This window comes from Megascapheus bottae, chromosome 1, assembly GCF_031878675.1.
Source record: "Megascapheus bottae isolate mThoBot1 chromosome 1, mThoBot2.hap1, whole genome shotgun sequence".
NCBI lineage: Eukaryota > Metazoa > Chordata > Mammalia > Rodentia > Geomyidae > Megascapheus > Megascapheus bottae.
Window position 1 is genome coordinate 4,904,520 of NC_143509.1, and position 21,238 is coordinate 4,925,757.

The following is a 21,238-nucleotide window of genomic DNA, read 5'->3' on the forward strand; positions in this document are numbered from 1 at the left end:
TTACTGCCTTGGTGCTTGACAAATACCCCAAGACCAGCAGAGGTGACTGCAGATCAGTGGAAAACCAGGAAGAACAGAGCTATTTCCATGCAGTCTTAATAAACAAGAAACTCTTTGCTTTCAACACAGAGCTCTTTCTCTCAGTGTTAGTAAACTGATTTTGTGGACAGCTCACACACTGGTCCATGTCTGGTGAGGAGTGAGAATCACTATTAGTCTGTGTTTTGTATTTCTCTTTCTTCTCATCCATATCTGCTCAAGGAGCTCATTTTTGCCTGATTATCCAAATGGCCCATGTTGTTTGATTATTCAATTGAATAATTGTCTATGCAATAGTAGTGCAGACGTTTTTCCCTTCCCTCCCTCCTTCCCTCTCTCCCTCCCTCTTTCTCTCCCTCCCTCTTCCTTCCCTCCCTCCCTCCCTCCCTCGCTTCCTTTTTTGCTTCCTCTTTTTCTTGTGCTTGGGGTTTCCGCTCTGAGCCTGGGCATTGTTCCTTAGTGTTTTGTGGGGAAATTAGCCCTCTACCACTTACTACTACTCCCTCCAGGGCGGCTTGGAGATCTCCAGATCTGACGGCCCATCAGGGTCATGCTCCAGGCCTGTACTATGGTGTCAGTACCTTCCTGCAGCTTTTGACAATGGCCTCTAGGACTGTGTGGAGAAGATACCCAAGGGCAGGACCTCCAGAGAGGAGAAGGCCCAGGCCTGGTCCTCTAGCAGGCTCTGTCTGCATTGCCAATGGCCGCAGTGCATAAAAGGACATGCTATATCTGCAGGGGAATGATTCTGGGAAGCAGCCAGAAAAAGGCGTATTTTGGGGCCCAAGTGAGAACGACGTTTTTCAGAGAGAAAACCCCAAATCAACATCACTACTCCGGCCAAGGGAAGGGACGTCAGTGGAAGCCATTACCACTTAGCCTTGATACCCACATTAGCACCACTCTGGGACACTAGGCAGAAGGATTCTCCAACCTGTGTGTGTGTGTGTGTGTGTGTGTGTGTGTGTGTGTGTGTGTGTGTGTGTGCATGTGCACACTCTTGGCCTTGAACCAGAACCTGAATACTTTTCTTGAACTTTAGTGCTCATGGCAGGATGGACATTACAACTTGAGTCACAGCTCCATTTCTGGCTGTTTCATGATACTGTGGGGATGAAAGTATCACAGATTCACCTACCTGAGCTGTCTTTGAACCCTAATCCTCAGATCTCACCCTCCTGAGTGGCTAGGATTACAGGAGTGAGCCACAGGCACCTTGTGGCCCTAGTTTGTCATCTTAATGTCTGGTCATCATTCAAAGTCCTAAAGCAATTAGCATGAATTACAAACAAGAGCCACTAGCATCTAGCTTTAAACTAAATACATTACTTGTCAAAACTCAGTCCTAGGGGCTGGGAGTTTGGCCTAGAGGTAGAGTGCTTGCCTAGCCTCCACAAAGACCTGGGCTCAATTCTTCAGTATCATACATGTAGAAAAAATCCAGAAGTGGTTCTGTGGCTCACGTGGTAGAGATTTGGCCTTGAAAAAGCCCAAGGACCATGCTCAGGCCCTGAGTTTAAGGCACACACACACACACACACACACACACACACACACACACACACAATACCTCAGTCTTGGCCTCGTGGTTCCCACATATAATCTTTGTTACTGTGGAATAGAGATTGAGAGGATTGAAGTCTAGCCAATCAGTCCCCAACAAATGAACTAATGTAGTGGCAGAATTTACTCAAATCCCATCTTACAAAGCTCAGGTTAGTTCACCCTGGTGGCTTATGCCTGTACTCCTAGCTACTTAAGAGGGTGGGATCTGAAGATAAGATTCAATACCAGCATGGGAAGGAAAGCCCCTGAGCCTCTTACCCAAAATTAACCAGCAGAACACTGGAAGTGGTGCTGTGGCTCAAATTGGTAGATGGCTAGTCCTGAGAAAAATGCTGAGAGTCATTGCCCAGGCCTCAAGTTCAAGCCCCATGAACAATTAAAAAAAGAAGCATGGGTGTGTGAATCTGAATGTGAATCTCCAGGTAAAATATGGCGACCCTATTTAAAGCTACAAGGAAATCTGTAGTTGAAAGAGGAAAGTGCTAACTTTGAGTGAAAACATTAAGGGACCATGCCCAGACCCTGAGTTCAAGCCCTAGTACTGGTTCAAATTTTAGACAGACTTCTATATTGGCCTGGGACCATTTTAGTTTCACATTACTCTGTGCGCTAGCATCATCTGCAATAACTTCACCATTTCTATGATGATAGAATGCTTTTTTTAAAATATAAACTCCAACAGTAACTACATACTTCATTTCTCCCATTTCTATCAAGCAGTTTGAGAGCTGATATAGAAATATAGGCATATTGTGTATGTACTGCAAGTTTAACGTTACATGCTAAAAGTCATTTCCACAAAGCCCACCACTGAGCATTTTGGTATATATGGAAGATCAATATTAATTTTCCTCCATATACATGTTAAAATAATTTGGTCCACAATCTTAAAATGATTGTCCTAAGAGATGTGTTTGACATAATAGACATAATTGATAGGGACTGCTTATTTTTACATTCCCATTCAAATAAAGTATCTTTAAGGAGCAATGCAAAGTGGTTTCATCATCATCATCAACATCATCATCATCATCATGATATGGTTGTACAAAGAGGTTTCAATTCAGCATCCTAGGTTACAAGTACGATGAATTGTGACCAATAACAACTTCTGTCCTAATTGCCCACCTATCTCTTCATTCTTCTCTACCTAATGATCTGTAGTTAATTTCACAAGATCATTTACTTTATTTTAAAACTAGATGTTTTATTGATTTTTAAGTTTAATAATTCATATTGAATAATTGGCATGTTTATTCATTCTAATGTTAATTTCTGACAAGTAATGACAACAACAGCAATAATGCTACAAGTAACTTCATACATATACTCTGGAAACGTCATATGTAGGTCATATGACAGAAATTACATTCAATATATAACTCATATCCTTGCATTGCAGAACTCCTCCTGGCTCATCCAGAATATTGTGGTGACTTTCTTCCCCATATGCATCCTTACAAACCCCATCCTCCTCCCACTGGAGTTCATAGAAACAATGTATGTAACCATTTTAGGCCACGATAGATGGTATTGTCTAGGATTTCACAAAGGAGTACGAAAGACAAGGAGAGTACAGAATGACACTCTGTGGTGACCATGGACAACAAATCATGGTTTTTGTTGTTGTTGTACCAGTAGTGGAGCTTGAGTTTAGGGCCTGGCATTGTGCATGTGGTACTTTGCTCAAGGCTGGCACTCTACCAGTTGAGCCTACAGCTTCATTTCTGACGTGGTGGGGTTGGTTGGAGATTAGAGTCTCTGGACTGTGCTGCCCAGGCTGCAGCCACCTGTGTCCAGTGTAATCACGATTTTCACAGCTTAAGTGTTGCATGCTGGTATTCTTCCAGCTTACAACGGAAACTATTAAACTGGTTTTCCTCATGAAGAACCACTTTTGCCAATAACCAGTCCTTCCCCATGTTCTTCAGGATTATGCTTTGTCTCTCTGGATCACAATCAGTGCATTCAGCTTGTATTCCTTTCTCAATTCAACATAAATCAATAGCCTTTGGCTCCAGGGAGGCTTAATATGGATACTGGCAATGGAGAAAGCAATGTCATATAGGAGCTTCCTAATTCATACATCCCTGACAGAAAGAGAACACAGTATGGTTCATACAGACTGGAAGAATCAGACTATACTGGAAGAATCAGACTAAAGGGCTGGAGGGAGACGGCATCTGAGGTTCCATCCTGGAACACTAGCTACTCAGAAAACTGAAATCTGAGGATTGTGGATTGAATCCAGCCAAGGCAGGAAAGTCATGTGAGACTTTTATTTTCAAGAAACTACTCAGAAAAATCCAGAAGAGAGGCTGTGGCTCAAGCCTGAGTGATTTCATCTTGAGTAAAAGCTCAGGGACAGCACCCAGAGCCAGATTTTAAGGACTGCTAAAAATAACGAACAAAAAATAAGAAAAAATGAGAAAGTAAAGGCGATTTTTTTTCCTTTTCTATTTTTGTATGCCAGTTGTGCAGCTTGAATTCAGGGCCTGAGCACTGTCCTTAGGCTTCCTCAAGGTTAGAGCTCTGCCACTCATGCCACAGCACCACTTCTGTCTTTTTCTTATTTTAACGTATGTGATATTGAGGAATCAAACCCAGGTGTTGGTGCATGCCGGGCATGCACTGTAACACTAAGCCAAAGTCCCTGCCCAAAAGGTAATTTTTTTCCTTAATGGCTTGGACTCCAAATGCATTGACAGTCTAATTACCCAAATTATCCATGTGACACAAAGGAATAGCAAAAACCTCCATCATCAGCATCCATTGAGCTCTTCCACTCCAGAAGAATTTTAAGGATAAAATATATTTTGTTGTTCCTTTTCTTGACATTTGATCAGCTTTTGCTTTCCATTCATTGTGGCAAAGGAATAAAATAGACATCAGAAAATATTTGTCATGTACACACACAGTTTGATGTCATTATTCATATTGATTCTCTTTTTCCCTTTGGTAATGGTCATTTCAATCTGCTTGCACAAATTGTCCACCACTCTCAGCCTAAAACTTTATACCTATTAGAAAATTGTTCAAATCTCCCTCTCCAACATTGCCAACAAAGATCCTTCTCTAAATGAGGATGAGGAAAGAGCCAAAGCTGAAAGGTGAAAATTCAGGGATGCAAAGTGAGCATCACTAGAAAAATAGGTGTTGGTTTTCTAACTTTTCCAATTAATTTCCTACCTGGAATATGTAGGAGCAAACACGGGGAATGCCCGGGTGTGGAATCTCTCCAGGGCTCTGCTAATGTCCCTGTTCCTCAGGCTGTAGATGAAAGGGTTCAGCAGGGGATAGACCATAGCATACATCACTGAGGCCACCACATGGTTTCTGGGGGACGTTGACAGAGCTAAACCAAAGTACTCCCCCAGTCCTGTGCCATAAAACAAGCTCACGCCGAACAGGTGAGAGCCACAGGTGGAGAAGGCTTTGTAGTTCCCCCTGCGGATGGGATTTTCAAAATGGAGGACAGAATTTAACAGTAGAAGAGAATGCCTGAGGCAGGGAGAACTCCAAGCAGGATGCCAATAACACACATGACTATCTCATTGGTGAAGCTGTCGGTAAAGGCCAGGTGAAGCAGCTGGGAAGGGTGGCAGAAGAAATTAGCAATGTCCACAGTCCTGAAGCAGGTAAGCTGTAAGACAATCAGATTGTGTAGCAGGGATTCCAAAAGACCAAGTGTGAAAGACACCCAAAGTAAGGAGACACAGAGACGAGGGTTCATGATGCATGAATAATGCAGGGGATGACAGATGGCCACAAATCGGTCATAGGCCATTGCAGTCAGAAGCATAGAATCTGTACATGCAAAAGTGATGAAAAGAGACATCTGGGTGAGGCAGCCCCCATAGGAGATGGCTCTGCTGTGACTCTGGAGATTCATCAGCAACTTAGGGACGGTGGTGGAGGTGAAGCTGATGTCAATCAAGGACAGATTGGAGAGGAAGAAGTACATGGGGATGTGGAGGTGGGGGTCAGAGGTGATGGCCAGGATGATGAGCAGATTTCCACGCACTGTGAACAGGTACATGGACAGGAAGAGCGCAAAGAGGATGGGCTGGAGTTCAGGATCCTCTGAGAGTCCCAGGAGGAAGAATTCTGTGGCAGTGGTTACATTTTTTGTGTGAGTATGTCTCCAAACACTTGAAAAAAAACCAATAAAATACACTGAAATACAAAAAGAAATAAAATACCCCTGGCTTTTCATGCTTTGAATGGGAATAGTGACATGCAAATAATTTACACTTAGTATTCCTATCTTTTTCTTAATTGGGGCAAAACCAGTTTACATGAAAGTCATTAATGATTTTCCTGCTCTCCTTCTTATAATCATATATCAGATATATGAAGGCAATTTAAGTATAAAACAGATCTTAAGTCACTTTAAAAAGGGAATGCAATATTCTTTCAATATTAAAATATTTGAACTGGACCGGCATTATCCAATACTAAGATTAAATGGACAGTTTAGAATAAAAACAGTGTGCCTCTTACCTCATCTCTCTCTCTGTGTGTGTGTGTGTGTGTGTGTGTGTGTGTGTGTGTGTGTACACGCGCGCGCGCCCTGGTAATGGGATCACTTCATGGTTTTCCTCTAATGCCTACCTACAAAAGGAGATGCATTCACTGGGCAGGAGGTGAACTACCTACAGTTTATCATCCCAGCACTTTGGAAGCAGAAGCAGGAGGAACACAAGTCTAAGGCCAGCCTGGGCTACATGGTAAGGTCTTGTCAAAGGAAGCACACACACACACACACACACACACACACACACTTCTTGGGTTTTGAAATGTAGCTCATTAGAAGTATGTTCTCATCATGGACAAGGACCAATGAGAACAACTACAAGGGCATTTCCATGATATAAATGCGATAGACACGGCAAAGTGTTTTCCATCAACGTCTCCACTGTGATGAGCAGAACTGAGGCTCTAATGGAAGAAGCCATTGCCTATGCTCCAACGTGGCCTCTGCAGTGTCAGTCAAGACATTTGGAGTGAAGATCTCTGAACTGGACCTGGGCACCAGTGACTCACGATGATAATCCTAGCTACTCAGGAGGTTGTGATCTGAGGATTGCAATGGGAAGCCAATCTTGAGACTCTTATCTCTAATGAACCTGCAAAAAACAGTTTTGGTGGTGTAGCTCAAGTGGCATAGCACCAGCCTGAGAGAAAACATGACACAAAAGAAATATGCATGTATATCTATGTGCACATACACACATATAGTCATGTATGTATCTATACCTCTGTATATTATGTACACAATTAAAAACGAATTCACTAAGATGCTTCTGAATGCAGAGATCCAGCCAAGGAGGAGAAGAACAAATGTAGACTGGACTACAAAAATCACAGACTAAAAAGACAGGCTAATTAGTAACTGTTTTTTTCTCCTCAGTGGATCAAGGCAAAATGCACATAATTACAAATTTGTCTGTGCTATCTCAGTCTCTGTGGATTTTCCAGTAGTAGAGATGGAAGATGAGTAATAGAAAAATGTATTTCCAGGGCTGGGAGTTTGGCCTAGTGATAAGAGTGCTGCCTAAGATGCATGAAGACCCGAGTTTGATTCCTCCGTAGCACCCACACAGTAAAAACCTCAAAGTTCTGCTGTGGCTCAAGTGATAGAGCTCTAACCTTGAGAAAAGTCCAAAGATAATGCTCTGGCCCTGAGTTCAAGCCCCACAACTGGCAAAAAAGAAAGAACATGAATAAATGGGTGTCCAAAGTCCAGTATATCTTTCTCTACTAGTCAACAATAAAATATCTGCCTACACACACACACACACACACACACATATATACACACACACGCACACAATGTGAAAGGCAAAAAGTTAATCAAAGAATAAAGTTATCAACCAGATGTTGTAGCTCACACTTGTAATCTTAGCTAATACTTCTGAGAATTGAGATTTGACATCAGCCTGGATGGCAAAGTCAATGAGACTCTTATGTACAATGAGCCACTGAAAAGCCAGGAGTGCAGTTGCCTTTGAGCAAACAGTAAAGGATAGTACAGACAGGAGTCAATAAGACTGAGGGAAAAATACATCAAAATAAGGAGCCACAGAGATGAGGGTTCCAGGTGACTTGGTAATGTGGAGTGTGACAAATGGCCACAACCCTGACAAAAGCCATGGCAGTCAGAAGCATATTACCACCACACATAAAAAGGATGAACAGAGACCTTGGTGTGAGGCAGCCCACATAGGAGATGGTTCTGCTGTGACTCTGGAGGTCCGCCAGCAACTTGGTGGTGGAGGTGAAGCAGATGTCATGCAAGGAGAGGATGGAGAGGAAGAACTACATGGGAGTGTGGAGGTGGGGATCAGAGATGTCAGCCAGGATGATGAGCAGATTTTCTGAGCACAGTGATCAGGTACATGGACAGGAAGAGCCTAACCATGAAGGGCTGTAGTTCAGGGTCATCTTAGAATCTCAGGAGATGGAATTGTGTGACGGTTTTGAGACTGCCAGCTTCTCTGCTGCTTGGTCAAGTGTTGAAAAAAACTCTTGAGAAAAAAATTAAACAGACAACAAAGGCTATGTGCCTACTGAGTTTGAGTATTTGTAAGCTGTATTTACCACCTGAGGCCAAAGCTTCTGAAATCATTCTCCATGGGATATTTCCTGAACCTCTAGAATTTTCTTTTGGTTGCTCAGCTCTTGAAGCCCTTCTATTTGCTTCTACATTAAAGATACACATCACGAGAAAGAAACAGGCATAGAAATTACCATGTCCATGGCAACACTGCAATGCAATTTACTCTTTGAAAATAGAGACTAAAAAGCTGGTTGTTGGTGGCTCACTCCTGTACTACTAGCTTCTCAGGAGACTATGGTATGGAGATCAGAGTTTGAAGCCAGCCAGCCAGGATATTCTGTGAGAATCTTTCCTCCAACTAAAGGCAAAAAAGCATAAGAGGAGCTTGGGCTCAAGTAGCAGAACACCAATCTTGAGCAAACAAAGCTCAGAGCCTAACTTCAAGTCCCAGAAATTGCACACACACACACACACACACACACACACACACACACACACACACAAATTCATGGCCATAGTTCTTTTCTTTTTTATTGTAAAGGTGATGTACACAGGGGTGAAGGTTATGTAACTCAGGAATTGAGTGCATTTCTTCTTGAGCAGTATCATCTCCTCCCTCATTTTCTCCCAGTCTTTTCCCTCCTGGAATCCAGTACTCTCAAATTGTATAGTTCATTTTCAACTTTTTCCCTAGTGAATTTCACTGCTGAATTGGTTCATGTTTTCTTAGTGGACACAGTTCTGTCCTATAAAATATTTCATGGGGAATCTATAGAAATATTTTATACACCAGGTTCAATATCTTTAGAATTGATGCCTGTTCTTTGTTATGTAGTGCCCCTTCTGTCTGGCAAATATGATGTAACCCTTCTCTTAATTACAATAAAAAGATATTTAAAAAGAATTGATGCCTGTTCTATTACTGTTTTATATTTAAATTTTTTTATTGCAATTAGTAAAAGGGTTACATGATAATTGCCAGATAGAAGATGCATTAATTCACGTACATTGATACCCTTTCACATGTCTTGGTACCCGTTTCCCTCCACCTCCACACCTCCCACCCGTCTTGCTTTCCGCCCCCCCCTCCCTATCAAATTTCAAATAATCAATTACAAATAAATTCAATATATCAGATAACAAAGTGAGATACTAAAATAATATGAGGTAATCAAGGGACATCAAAGGAGATGAGAGACAACATAGTACATTAAGTACAACAATCATTCGTTATACGGCTTTTGTTTCGATATCCTGGAGGTCCTTTCAATTAGCTTCATACTATATGGCCTTATGTATCAAGATTTTGCTCTATTGCAGATCTCTGCTAGTAGAGCCCAAGGTTTCTACTAATTATGATGAATGAGGGAAACCATTGAGCGTAAGTTCCTTTGAGTCTGGCTTACTTCACTTAATATGATTTTTTCTAAGTCTTTCCATTTCCTAACAAATGGGGCGATGTTATTCTTTCTGACAGCAGCATAGAATTCCATTGTGTACAAATACCACAACTTGTTGATCCACTCATCACTTGAGGGACATCTAGGTTGGTCCCATATCTTTGCTATGGTGAATAATGCTGCAATGAACCTTGTTGTGCTAGTGGATTTAGTATGCCCTTGTTTCTGGATGGTTGGGTAAATGCCTAGTAGTGGAATTGCTGGGTCATAGGGGAGTTCTATGTTTATCCTTCTCGTCAATTAACTAGTCAAAAGCATGAAGTGGAGCTGTAGCATTCAACAAAAATCCCAAGGACAACACTTAGGCCCTGAGTTCCAACCCCAGAACCTATGTGCAGGACCTGTGTGCATACACACATGTACACGCCACATAAGGTGAAACATATGAAATGAGAAATAATAGTGTAAGAACAAGAGCTATGAGGACATTGGGCACATCTGTCAATAGTTTCATTGATGTAATGTCCTCTTGTCATTTTCATCATTATCCTTCCTCTTCCTCTTCCTCTCCTCCTCCTCCTCCTTCTCCTCCTCCTCCTCGTCCTCCTCCTCCTCCTCTTTCAGCAGATCTTAGGAACCTGGTTGAACCATTTATATGCTGCTACTTTTGGTGAGCCACAAATGAGAATGAAAAGCACAGTACGTAAAGAATTCTCCATTACATATATTGGTACCCCTAAACTTCAAACCCTACCTGCAAATTCACCGAGGACATACACTTTTCAGTCTCCTTGTGTGAAAGGGTTTACAAGGGCATCCTCACCCCCTGTGATTCCCAAACCATCTTGTCGTCATGGTGCAGAGAAGACATTCCTGAAATTCATTCACCACCCATCCAACCCCACTCAATTGCTTAAGCTGCTTCTCTCCTCAGCTATGGCCAAGGTAGTCAGATCTGAGGACCCCAGATCTGGTTCCCAGCACAAGTCCAGCTCTGTCCTCAGGAAAGAGATGAAGACACAGAAGGAGCAGAGATGATGGTGATGAGGAGGAAGATATAGCACCAGTGTCCTGGAGACAGGGGAGGGAAGGCTCAATTTTGAATTCTATATGGCCTTGGAGGATTAATACCCGCAGGTCACAATTAACCAACCTGTGTGTATTATCAGGCCAAGTCTCTGGAAATTTCCAACACAGGGCTGGCATAATAATAAACAAAATCCATGACAGTATGAAGACTGTTCTGTCTAGCAAGAAAATTTATAGATTTAAACTTTGGTCATTTATACTTATTTGATGAAGGGAAAAACCATTTCGTTTGCATTTTCATTGGCATTAATATATGCTTTACCAAAGCCTTATGTAGTATATAGTTCTACAGAGGAACATTTGTAATATTTGTATTATTCTACAATTTCAAGACAGAGGAATGGAAAAATAAGGCAAAGAATCTTAAAGAATGGATTCTGTATGGGTGGAACTGGAGGATTTCCATCTGCAGTATCATCTGCTGTTGTAGATTTTGATGAGATGCCAGAGGAGAGGCTGATGACAGGCTCTCCTACCATCATGGACCCTGATTTGCAGAACTCACAATTAGAAAAATTAATCCAAAGCTTACAAATCTCAATCAACTCACTAACCTGGACAAAGTGGGGGGGAGAATATCCAATATAATAGTTTTTAGCCTTGTTCTCTGCTAAACAAACCTTCCAAGTTCTATGATCAGATGACAGCATCCAAAATATGGTGAATTGGGGGGCTCAGAGTTTGACCTAGTGCAAGAGTGCTTGCCTAGCATGCACAAAGACCCAGGTTCTATTCCTCAGTACCACATACATAGAAAAAAACAGGAAGTAGTGCGGAGGCTCAAGTGATAGAGCTCTCACCTCGAGAAAGTCCAAGGACAGTGCTCAGGCCCTGAGCTCAAGCCCATGACTGGCAATATATATATATATATATATGTATATATGTATATATATATACATATATGTATGGCGAATTGGGTTCAGGAGTATGGCCTAGGTGGAGAGTGTTTGCCTAGCATGCACATACTGTATGACATGCACAGAATAAAGCTGGAAGTGGTGTTGTGGCTCAAGTGACCTTGATCTCTAGCCTTTAGGAAGCCAAGGGACAGTATCATGACCCTGTGTTTAAGCCCAAGGATTGGCAAGAAAATATGGCTGAGTATAGCATATAGAGGAGTGCAATTTCATACTGTAAGCCATGTGAGTAGTCCCCAAACAAATTAACAACAGAAATATTGTGAATATCAGCGTTTTGAGTGGGGTTCCATTAGGAGGTACCAAAATGAATGGAAACAAGGAGCCACAGGATAATGCAGTCATAATAATCAATGGTCATGTGTGTAAAAATGAAATTTGGATCTCAATGTGCATATTGGTGAAAGGGTACGTGGAAGAGAAGAATGCTGGAAGAGATGAATCTGATGAAGATACGTTGTACAAGTGTGTGGACATGTTAATCTGAAATGTGTTTCTACAAGGAAGTAAAGATAAAAAGTGTTAAAAAAAGAAAGTAGTTTAGTCAAATCATTAAATGGTATACTTTTTAACTATCATCAGTGACGTCTGTGAAATGAAAACTTCTGTAGAAACTTTTCCAGTTCAATATATAGGGAGAGTTAAGTACACAAGTAACATCAGCACATAATCATCTCCCCATAATTAAAAATAATAGTTGATGAGTCACACATTTTACGTTATTTATCTTACATCATTTGATTTGTCTCAATCATGTTCCCTAAATCAATAAACCTTCTGGAACATAAGATAGCTGAAGTATTCATTTTTCTACCCATTCACAAATAATGTTCATTTATTGGTTTTCCTTATGAAAAAAAATTTAGCTGTGTGCCTGTGGTTCACAACCAGAATCTACTAATTATGATGAATGAGGGAAACCATTGAGCGTAAGTTCCTTTGAGTCTGGCTTACTTCACTTAATATGATTTTTTCTAAGTCTTTCCATATCCTAACAAATGGGGCGATGTCATTCTTTCTGACAGCAGCATAGAATTCCATTGTGTACAAATACCACAACTTGTTGATCCACTCATCAACTGAGGGACATCTAGGTTGGTTCCATATCTTTGCTATGGTGAATAGTGCTGCAATGAACATTGTTGTGCTAGTGGGTTTAGTATGTCCTTGTTTCTGGGTGGTTGGGTAAATGCCAAGTAGTGGAATTGCTGGGTCTAGGGGAGTTCTGTGTTTAGCCTTTTGAGGCACTGCCACACTGCTTTCCATAGTGGTTGAACGAGTTTGCACTCCCACCAACAGTGTAGTAGTGATCCCTCCTGGCCACATCCCCTCCAGAGCTGTTATTATTCGTTTTCCTGATCCTGGCCATTCTAACTAGAGTGAGGTGGAATCTTAGAGTTGTTTTGATTTGCATTCTTTTATGACCAGAGAGGTGTTGAGCATTTCTACATGTGTCTATAGGCCATTTTTGTTTCTTCTTCAGAGAAGACTCTCTTTAAGTCTTTGGCCCATTTTTAAAGGGATGGTTGTTACTTCGTAGATTAGTTTTGGAGTGATTCAATTTTTTGAGTTGTTGATATATTTTAGATATGAGGCCTTTGTCCATTGTTTGGCTGGTGAAGATCTTCTCCCACTCTGTAGGCTTCCTAATTAATTTAATAGCTATGTCCTTTGCAATACAAAAGCTCTGCAGTTTAATGCAGTCCCACTTCTCCAGCCTTTCTCTGATTTGTTGTGATTCTTGGTCCTTATTAAGAAAGTTTCGACCTGTGCCAAGGAGGCCTAGTGTGTCTCTTATTCCTTCCTGTAAAGTTTTCAGTGTGTCAGCTTTTACCTCCAGGTCTTTGATCCATTTGGAGTTAATTCTAGTGCAAGGTGACAAAGAAGGATCAAACCTATGTTTTCTGCAGGTGCTTAACCAGTTCTGCCAGCACAACTTGTTGAAGAGGCTGTCTTTCTTCCATTCTATTTTTTTGGCTCCCTTGTCATAGGTCTGTGGTTTAATATCTAAGTCCTCAATTCTATTCCATTGGTCTTCAGGCCTGTTCCTGTGCCAGTACCAAGCTGTTTTGATTATTATAGCTTTGTAATAGCGTCTAAAGTTTGGAATTTAAATTCCTTCAGCGCTGTTCTTTCTGCTAAGAAGTGTTTTTGCTATACGGGGTCTTTTAGTATTCCATATGAAATTTTGGATTGCCTCTTCTATTTTTTAAAGAATGACATTGGGATGCTGATGGGTATTGCATTGAATTTGTAGATAGCTCTTGACAAGATTGTCATTTTCACAATGTTGATTCTTCCAATCCAGGAGCATGGGAGGTTTTTCCATTTCCTTAGTTCTGCTTTAATTTCCTTTTTTAGGGTTTTAAAGTTTTCGTCAAAAAGATCCTTTACATTCTTAGTTAAGCTAATTCCTAGGTACTTTATTTTCTTTGAGGCTATTGTGAAAGGAGTTTCTTTCCTGATTATTGCCTCGTTCCTCTCACTGTTGGCGTAAAGGAAGGCAGTTGATTTTTGAGAGTTGATTTTATAGCCTGCTACTCCTCCAAAGCTTTGAATCATCTCAAGGAGCTTGGGAGTAGAGTCTGTAGGATTCTTTAAATACAGAATCATGTCATCTGCAAAGAGGGATAGTTTTATTTCCTCTTTCCCTACTCGGATCCCCTTTATGCTTGCTTCTTGCCTTATTGCACTGGCTAGGAATTCTAGTACTATGTTAAAGAGTAGTGGAGAGAGTGGGCATCCTTGTCTCGTTCCTGATTTTAGAGGGAATGGCTTTAGATTTTCACCATTAAGTGTAATACTAGCAGTAGGTTTCTCATACACAGTCTTTATTACATTGAGGAATGTTCCATGGATTCCTAGTTTCTCCAGAGCTTTTAACATAAAGGGGTGTTGGATCTTGTCAAATGCCTTTTCCGCGTCTATTGAGACAATCATGTGATTTTTGTCCTTCCTCCTGTTGATGTGTTGAATTATATTAATTGATTTGCGTATGTTGAACCAGCTTTGCCTCCCTGTAATGAATCCAGTTTGATCATAGTGTATAATTTTTTTGATGAGTTGTTGTAGACGGTTGGCCAGTATTTTGTTGAGAAGTTTTGCATCGATGTTCATCAAAGATATACTTCTCTTTCTTTGATGAATCTCTGTCTGGTTTGGGGATGAGGGTTATACTGACTTCATAGAATGAGTTTGGTAAGGAACCTTCATTTTCAATTATTTTTGAAGAGCTTGAGGAGTATTGGTGTGAGCTTTGCTTTCAAGACCTTATAGAATTCAGCTGTGAATCCATCTGGCCCTGGGCTTTCCTTAGGTGGAAGTTCTCTAATTGCCATTTCTATTTCAGAGCTTGAAATAGTCCTGTTGAGTTGGCTTAGTACTTCTTGGTTCAGTGTGGGTATGTTAATATTGGCTAGGAATTCATCCATTTCATCTAGATTCTCAAATTTCTTGGCATAAAGGTTTGAGAAGTATTCCCTCATGATATTCTGGATCTTGGTAATTTCTGTCATGATAGTACCATTTTCATCTGCGATTTTGTTTATGTTGATATGCTCTCTTCTTTTTTTGGTAAGATTTGCTAAGGGCTTGTCAAATTTGTTAATTCTTTCAAAGAACCAACTCCTTGTTTTGTTGATTCTTTCTATAGTTTTTTTTGGATTCCAAATCATTTAATTCTGCTTTGATTTTAATTATTTGCTTTCTTCTACTGGGATTAGGGTTGGTTTGTTGCTCTTTTTCCAGGAGCTTAAGTTGAGACATTAACTTGTTGGTTTGCAACTTTTCCAACTTGTTGTTGTAGGCACTCAGCGCTATAAATTTTCCTCTGAGTACTGCCTTTGCTGTGTCCCAAAGGAGTTGGTATTTTTTGTGCTCCTTACTGTTAAATTTCATAAACTGTTGGATTTCTGTTCTGATCTCTTCGATGACCCATTGGTGATTCAACAATGTGTTGTACAGTCTTCATGAGTTACAGGGTTTTCGTTGGTGGAGATGTGTGTTCAGTTCCAGTTTGATGCCTTTGTGGTCTGAGAGTGTGCATGGAATAATTTCTGTGTTTCTGAATCTGTCCAGGTTTGTTTAATGGCCTAAGATGTGATCTATTTTGGAAAATGTTCCATGTGCTGCTGAGAAAAACGTATATTGTGTTGTTGCTGGGTGGAATATTGTGCAGATGTCTGTTAGTTCTAGTTGGTCTATATAGATGTTCAGTTCTAAGGTTTCTCTGTTGAGTTTTTGCCTTGTTGATCTGTCCATAGGTGAGAGTGGTGTGTTAAAGTCACCGACAATCACTGTATTTCGATCTATGTATTGTTTCAGTGTAAGTAAAGTTTGCTTGATGAAGTTTGGAGCTCCGGGATTGGGTGTGTAAATATTTAGGATTGTTATGTCTTCCTGGAGGAAAGATCCCTTTAGTAGTATGTAGTAACCTTCTTTGTCTTTTCTTACTAATTTTGGTTTGAAGTGTATTTTATCTGATATGAGGATGGCAACTCCAGCCTTTTTATGGGGGCCGTTACCTTGATAGAGTTTATTCCAACCTCTCACTTTCAAAAGATGCTTGTCTTTTTGGGGTAAGATGTGTCTCTTGAAGACAGCAGAAAGATGGCTCTTGCTTTTTGATCCAACTAGACAGCCTATGCCGTTTAATTGGAGAGTTGAGTCCATTGATATTGAGAATTAGGATTGAGAGATATTTATTAGGTCCTACCATTTTAAAAGCTTTTATTTGGGCCTGTGTCTTGACAGTTCTTCTGGTCCGTAGGTGGTATGCTGTTTAGGTGCCATTTTTTCCCTATATTGCATTTATTTTGGTTTTCTATGAATAGAACATCTTTGAGAATTCTCTGTAGTGTTGGTTTTGTTGCTACATATTGTTGCAGCTTTTCCTTGGAATGGAATGTTTTATTGTTCCCTCAGTTATGAATGAGAGCTTAGCTGGGTACAGTATTCTTGGTTGGTATTTATTTGACTTAAGGGCATGACATATATGCTTCCAGTCACTTCTTGTTTGCATGGTCTCTGCTGAGTAATCTGGGGTTATTCTCATTGGTTTTCCTTTATAGGTTACTGAACCCTGTTCCCTGGCTACCTTTAGAATCCTTTTTTTGGTTTCTATTGATCCAGTTCGGATTACGATATGGCGGTGGTATGTTCTTTTCTGGTCAGGTCTGTTTGGGGTTCTAAAAGCTTCTTGTATCTGGATGGGCCTGCCCTTCTGGATATTTGGGAAATTCTCTGAGATGATTCCCTGAAGTATATTTCCAATACCTTTGACCTCTTTCTCCACCCCCTCCTCAATATCAATTAGCCTTAAATTAGGCTTCCTAATTGTATCTTGGACCTTCTGAAGCGCTCTCTCATTTTTCTGTATTTGGATTGATTCATTTTCTGTTCTTTCTCTATAATAACTAAATTATCTTCAGCCCCAGAAATTCTCTCCTCTGCATTGTCTAACCAGCTATCAAAGCTATCTACTTTATTTTTCATCTCCCTTGCTCCTAATTGCTCATTTTTGATGCCTTGCATCTCTTCTTTTAGATCATGTATGGATTTCTTTAGCTCCTTGGTTTCCATTTGAGTGGTTAGCTCAGTAGCTTTATTTTCTTTGAACATTTGCTAGATTTCGGGCAAATTTTTATTTGTGGATTCTATGAATTCATCCACCTTTCTTTGAAAAACCTTTATCATGGCGTCTTTTATGGATTTTTCTTTTTCACTTATCACCTTGTTTATGATTTCCTTTTGTTCAGCTATGGCTTCCTTCCTCATCTCTTTCTTTATATTTTCACATTTTTCATTAATGATGTTTATCAATTGCATTTGTACAGCACTTGGAAGACTCTCCTCTAGGTTTGCCAGTGACTGTTCCATTGGCTGTTTACATTGGGTGGTGGGGGTGGGAGATGTTGTTTCTTGATTTGACATTTTTCTTGAGTTTCTTCTTCTGCCCATTTGAAAATGGGAGCAAGATTAATAATAAAACAGGATTTTTGTTTTTCAGATATAACCAACCTAGACCTCTGTAGCTGGCAGACTCTAGATGTTCACAAGTTTTGATTGGTGTTATCACTCTTTCTTTTTGTGCAGTTACCGACTAGTCTAATAATTCACTGATAAGTGATTTATATCCAAAACAATAAGCCTCTCAATCCAATCTCTATTGTCTTTAAGTCCTTCTGAGCTTATAGAATAATTAAACACCTAGATATACAGTGTTGCTCAACAGCCATCAAGTGTAGATCCATGCAGTATAAGGGTTGAAAGAGGAGCAGAAGTCCAGAGATAGAAAAATAGAATGAGAGAGGTTAGGGGGTAAGTAGGTAGCGTATTTGAGTACAAAGTTTGGAAAGTATTAGAATAAAACTTATGTGTTGCTGCGCGACTAGCTCTTAGCCCAACCAGTGACCTCACAGTGGACCATGGGATGGATCTGCGAGCTTCCGTCTGAGTGCGGTTGGCGGACATTTTCCTGTGCTGCTTCCAGGGGCGGCCCCAAGCCAAGGGTCTGGGGATTGAGACTTTCAGGGGCTCTCAGCAGGACCAGCAGGAGACCCCTCTGTTCCCAGAGGCGGGGCCCAGCTGGGGACATGGGCTCCAAGGCCGGAGCCGCGCCTTTTTGGTTCTCAGAAGGGGAGCTTGGCTGCTGGTCGGCCCTTCAGATCCCTGCTGTGTTTCCACTACTTTGTCAGAGTCTGTGATTGTGGGGGTGGGCCCTCGGTGGTGTGTTGCTCAGGATTCCCAGCTGGAGGATGCCCCCCTCAAGAATTGAGGGGTGTCAGATGCAGGCTCCTATTTACCCGCACCCCCTACCCACTGTTGTAAGGCAGGGTGCCAAAGCCCTCCACTCTCCAGATCCAGTGGCCTGGGAGAGGAGCCTGGTGGGTGGGTGGGAGCTGGGACAGCTCCGCCTCCCCTGGTGGGGTACTGAGTCTTAGGGTCTGCCCACTTGTCAGTCTCCAGTCAGAGGGCTGGGGGTTGAGCCCGTTGGGCAGGTGGGAGTTGGGACAGCCCTGCCTCCCTTGGTGGGGTGCTGGGTCTTATGGGTAGCCCGCCTGTCAATCTCCAGTCAATGGCCTGAGGGAGGGGGCTGTTGAGGGAAGGGACAGGATTCTAAATTCCTTGCCCCCCTGCTCCTGCCAGTCTTTCCCGGGCGGGGTGTTGGGGTCTGAGTTAAGTTCTATTGCTTGGCACCCGCTCCGCTTTCCCGATGTGTTTGGGGATGCGCTGTATTACTCACGCCTCTGCGTCTGTCTGCTGGTGCTCCATGGTGGTGGGTAGTCTTTCACTACCCTCGGGTCTCCACTGCCGCCTGTGTTCTGCATCTGTGTTCCGCTGCTTGCTGTTCTGGTTCCGCGTCTGGGTCCCGCTGCTTCTGCCGTTCGATGGCCCGGTTCTGTGCTGGTTTCTGCAGCCTTTGGGCTCCCAGCCTGGAGCCCTCCACTGCCGCCGCTTTTCGTGGATTAGAGCCGGTGCCCGCCGCCGCTTTCCCCGCGTGGAGCTGGCACCCAATCAGGCCGCCCTTCGTGGCTTGGTCCTGCGCTAGCTGCCGCTTTTCCTGTCTTTCCTCGGTTTTGGGCCAGAGGTAGCGGAGGGGTCCTCACATTCCGAATTCTTTGAGAAAGTTGGGTGTGAGCTTTATCTGGATTTCTTCTCCGGTTTGAGTACTTCTCCGTTGCTTTTTGAGTTTGTTGTTGTGGATTTCTTTAGGTAGTTGGCTCGTGGGACTCCCTGGTTCTCTCTTTTTGTCAAAGAAAGCTAGGCAGCGTCCCTATTGTCTCGGCTCCATCTTCCTTCTGTTCTCCTCAGGCTTTTTCTACATGTGAAGTTTCTACTGTGAAACAAAGCTGTGTTGAAAAGCAAAGAACAACTGTGCTGGTAGAGCAAGATCACCTGACAGTACAGCACACCATTGTGTAGTGAGGGGAGCAGGTTTCAGGGCAGCAGGGGGGAATCTAAGTGTTTTACACATTTATGATGCATGTCTCTGTCTAGGAGCCTATTTTTGGAGCCAGTGCCCAGACCTTGGCTCTAGGAAGCCTATCCATTGAGAAGGTCGGAGAGAAGGCTTTCCTATAGACATTGAGATTCTGGGTGGTAAACTGGGCTGGAGAATTTGTGGACCATCCACTGGGGGAAGGGCCAGCAGTAGGTCAAGCCATTAGAGATATATTATGTTAGGAGAATGAAGCAGATTCCCAGCCATTACGGCAGTGAATATTTTTTATCCCAATGAAAAAACCCAATCCCATCTGATTCTTATTCATCTCTGACATCAAGCAGGCACAAATCTACTTCTGGTTCCTCTGCACTTGCCTTTCCTGGTATTATGGCATTTGTGGGGAAATGGGTAGGTCTGGAAATGTGATATTGAGTGAAATAAGTCAGGCTCATAGAAACAAAGAACGCTGAACATTCTCTTAAACATGGAAATTAGATCTCAACTATCAAGGTGTATGAATACATACAGGGTCTTATGTATCAATTCAGAAACCAATTTAGTAAAGTATGGTAGGAAAGGATTCTGATGGAATAACTCCTTTCATCAACTCATCTGTTCTTAGACCAAATGAGTAAGAGGAAGTTAAACAGCCTGCTCTTTAAAAATATACATTGTTTCAGAGGCAGATGGCTCATAATTCTCATCCTAACTGTTCTAGGGGCTGAGGCATGAGATTCACAAGAGGAGGCCGTTCTGGGGCAGGGTTGTCTGAGAAACACTTGTCTTCAATTAACTAGTAAAAAGCAGAACTTGGAGCTGTAGCTTTGGGCAAAAACCTCAGGTACAGCACCCAGGCCATGAGTTCAAGCCACTGAACCTACATATGTACTTGCACATAAACACACACACACACACACACACACACACACACACACACATTCACACACACACACGCACACCACAGAAGGTTAAGAATATGATATGAGAAAGAATGGCCTAAGAACCAGATCTCCGCGAGGGACACAAGGCTTATCCGCCAGTAGTTTCATTGACGTAACATCCTCTTGTCGTTTTCATCATCATCACAATCTTCCTCCTCCTCCTCCTTCTCCTCCTCCTCCTCCTCCTCTCTCTACTATTTCTACTACTCCCCCTACTCCTCCTCCTCTTTTCAGTCAGCCTCTATGAAAACTTAGGAAACTGGTTTGAACCATTTATATCCTCCTGCATTTGGTGAGCCACAAATGAGAATGAAAAGGAGAGTAGGTAAATAATTCTCCATTACATATACTGGTACCCCTAACTTTCAAACCCTACCTGCAAGTTCACTGAGGACATACACTTTCCAGTCTCCTTGTATGCAGGGATTTACATGGGCATCCACACCACCTGTGATGCCCAAACCATCCTACCTGTCCTCATGCTGCAGAGAAGACATTCCTGAAAGTCGTTTACTGCCCATCCTGCTCCTCTCAATTGCTTAAGCTGCTCAGCTAAGACTCAGGTGAACAGAACTGAGGACCCCAGATCTGGTGCTCAGCACAAATACTGACTCTGTCGTCAGAAGAGAGATGAAGACACAGAACGAGCAGAGATGGTGGTGATGAGGAGACAGATATAGGACCAGTGTCCTGGAGACAGGGGAGGGAAGGCTCATCCTTGACTTCTATATGGCCTTGGAGGATTAATACCCACGGGTCACAATTAACCAACCCTGTGT

At 42.1% G+C, this 21,238-nt stretch overlaps 1 pseudogene; it reads right to left on the reverse strand.

The window, feature by feature from the left end:
* Nucleotides 1-605: 605 nt before the first annotated feature.
* On the reverse strand, nucleotides 606-20,980 carry LOC150068093 (olfactory receptor 7E178-like; annotated as a pseudogene).
* Nucleotides 20,981-21,238: the final 258 nt, after the last annotated feature.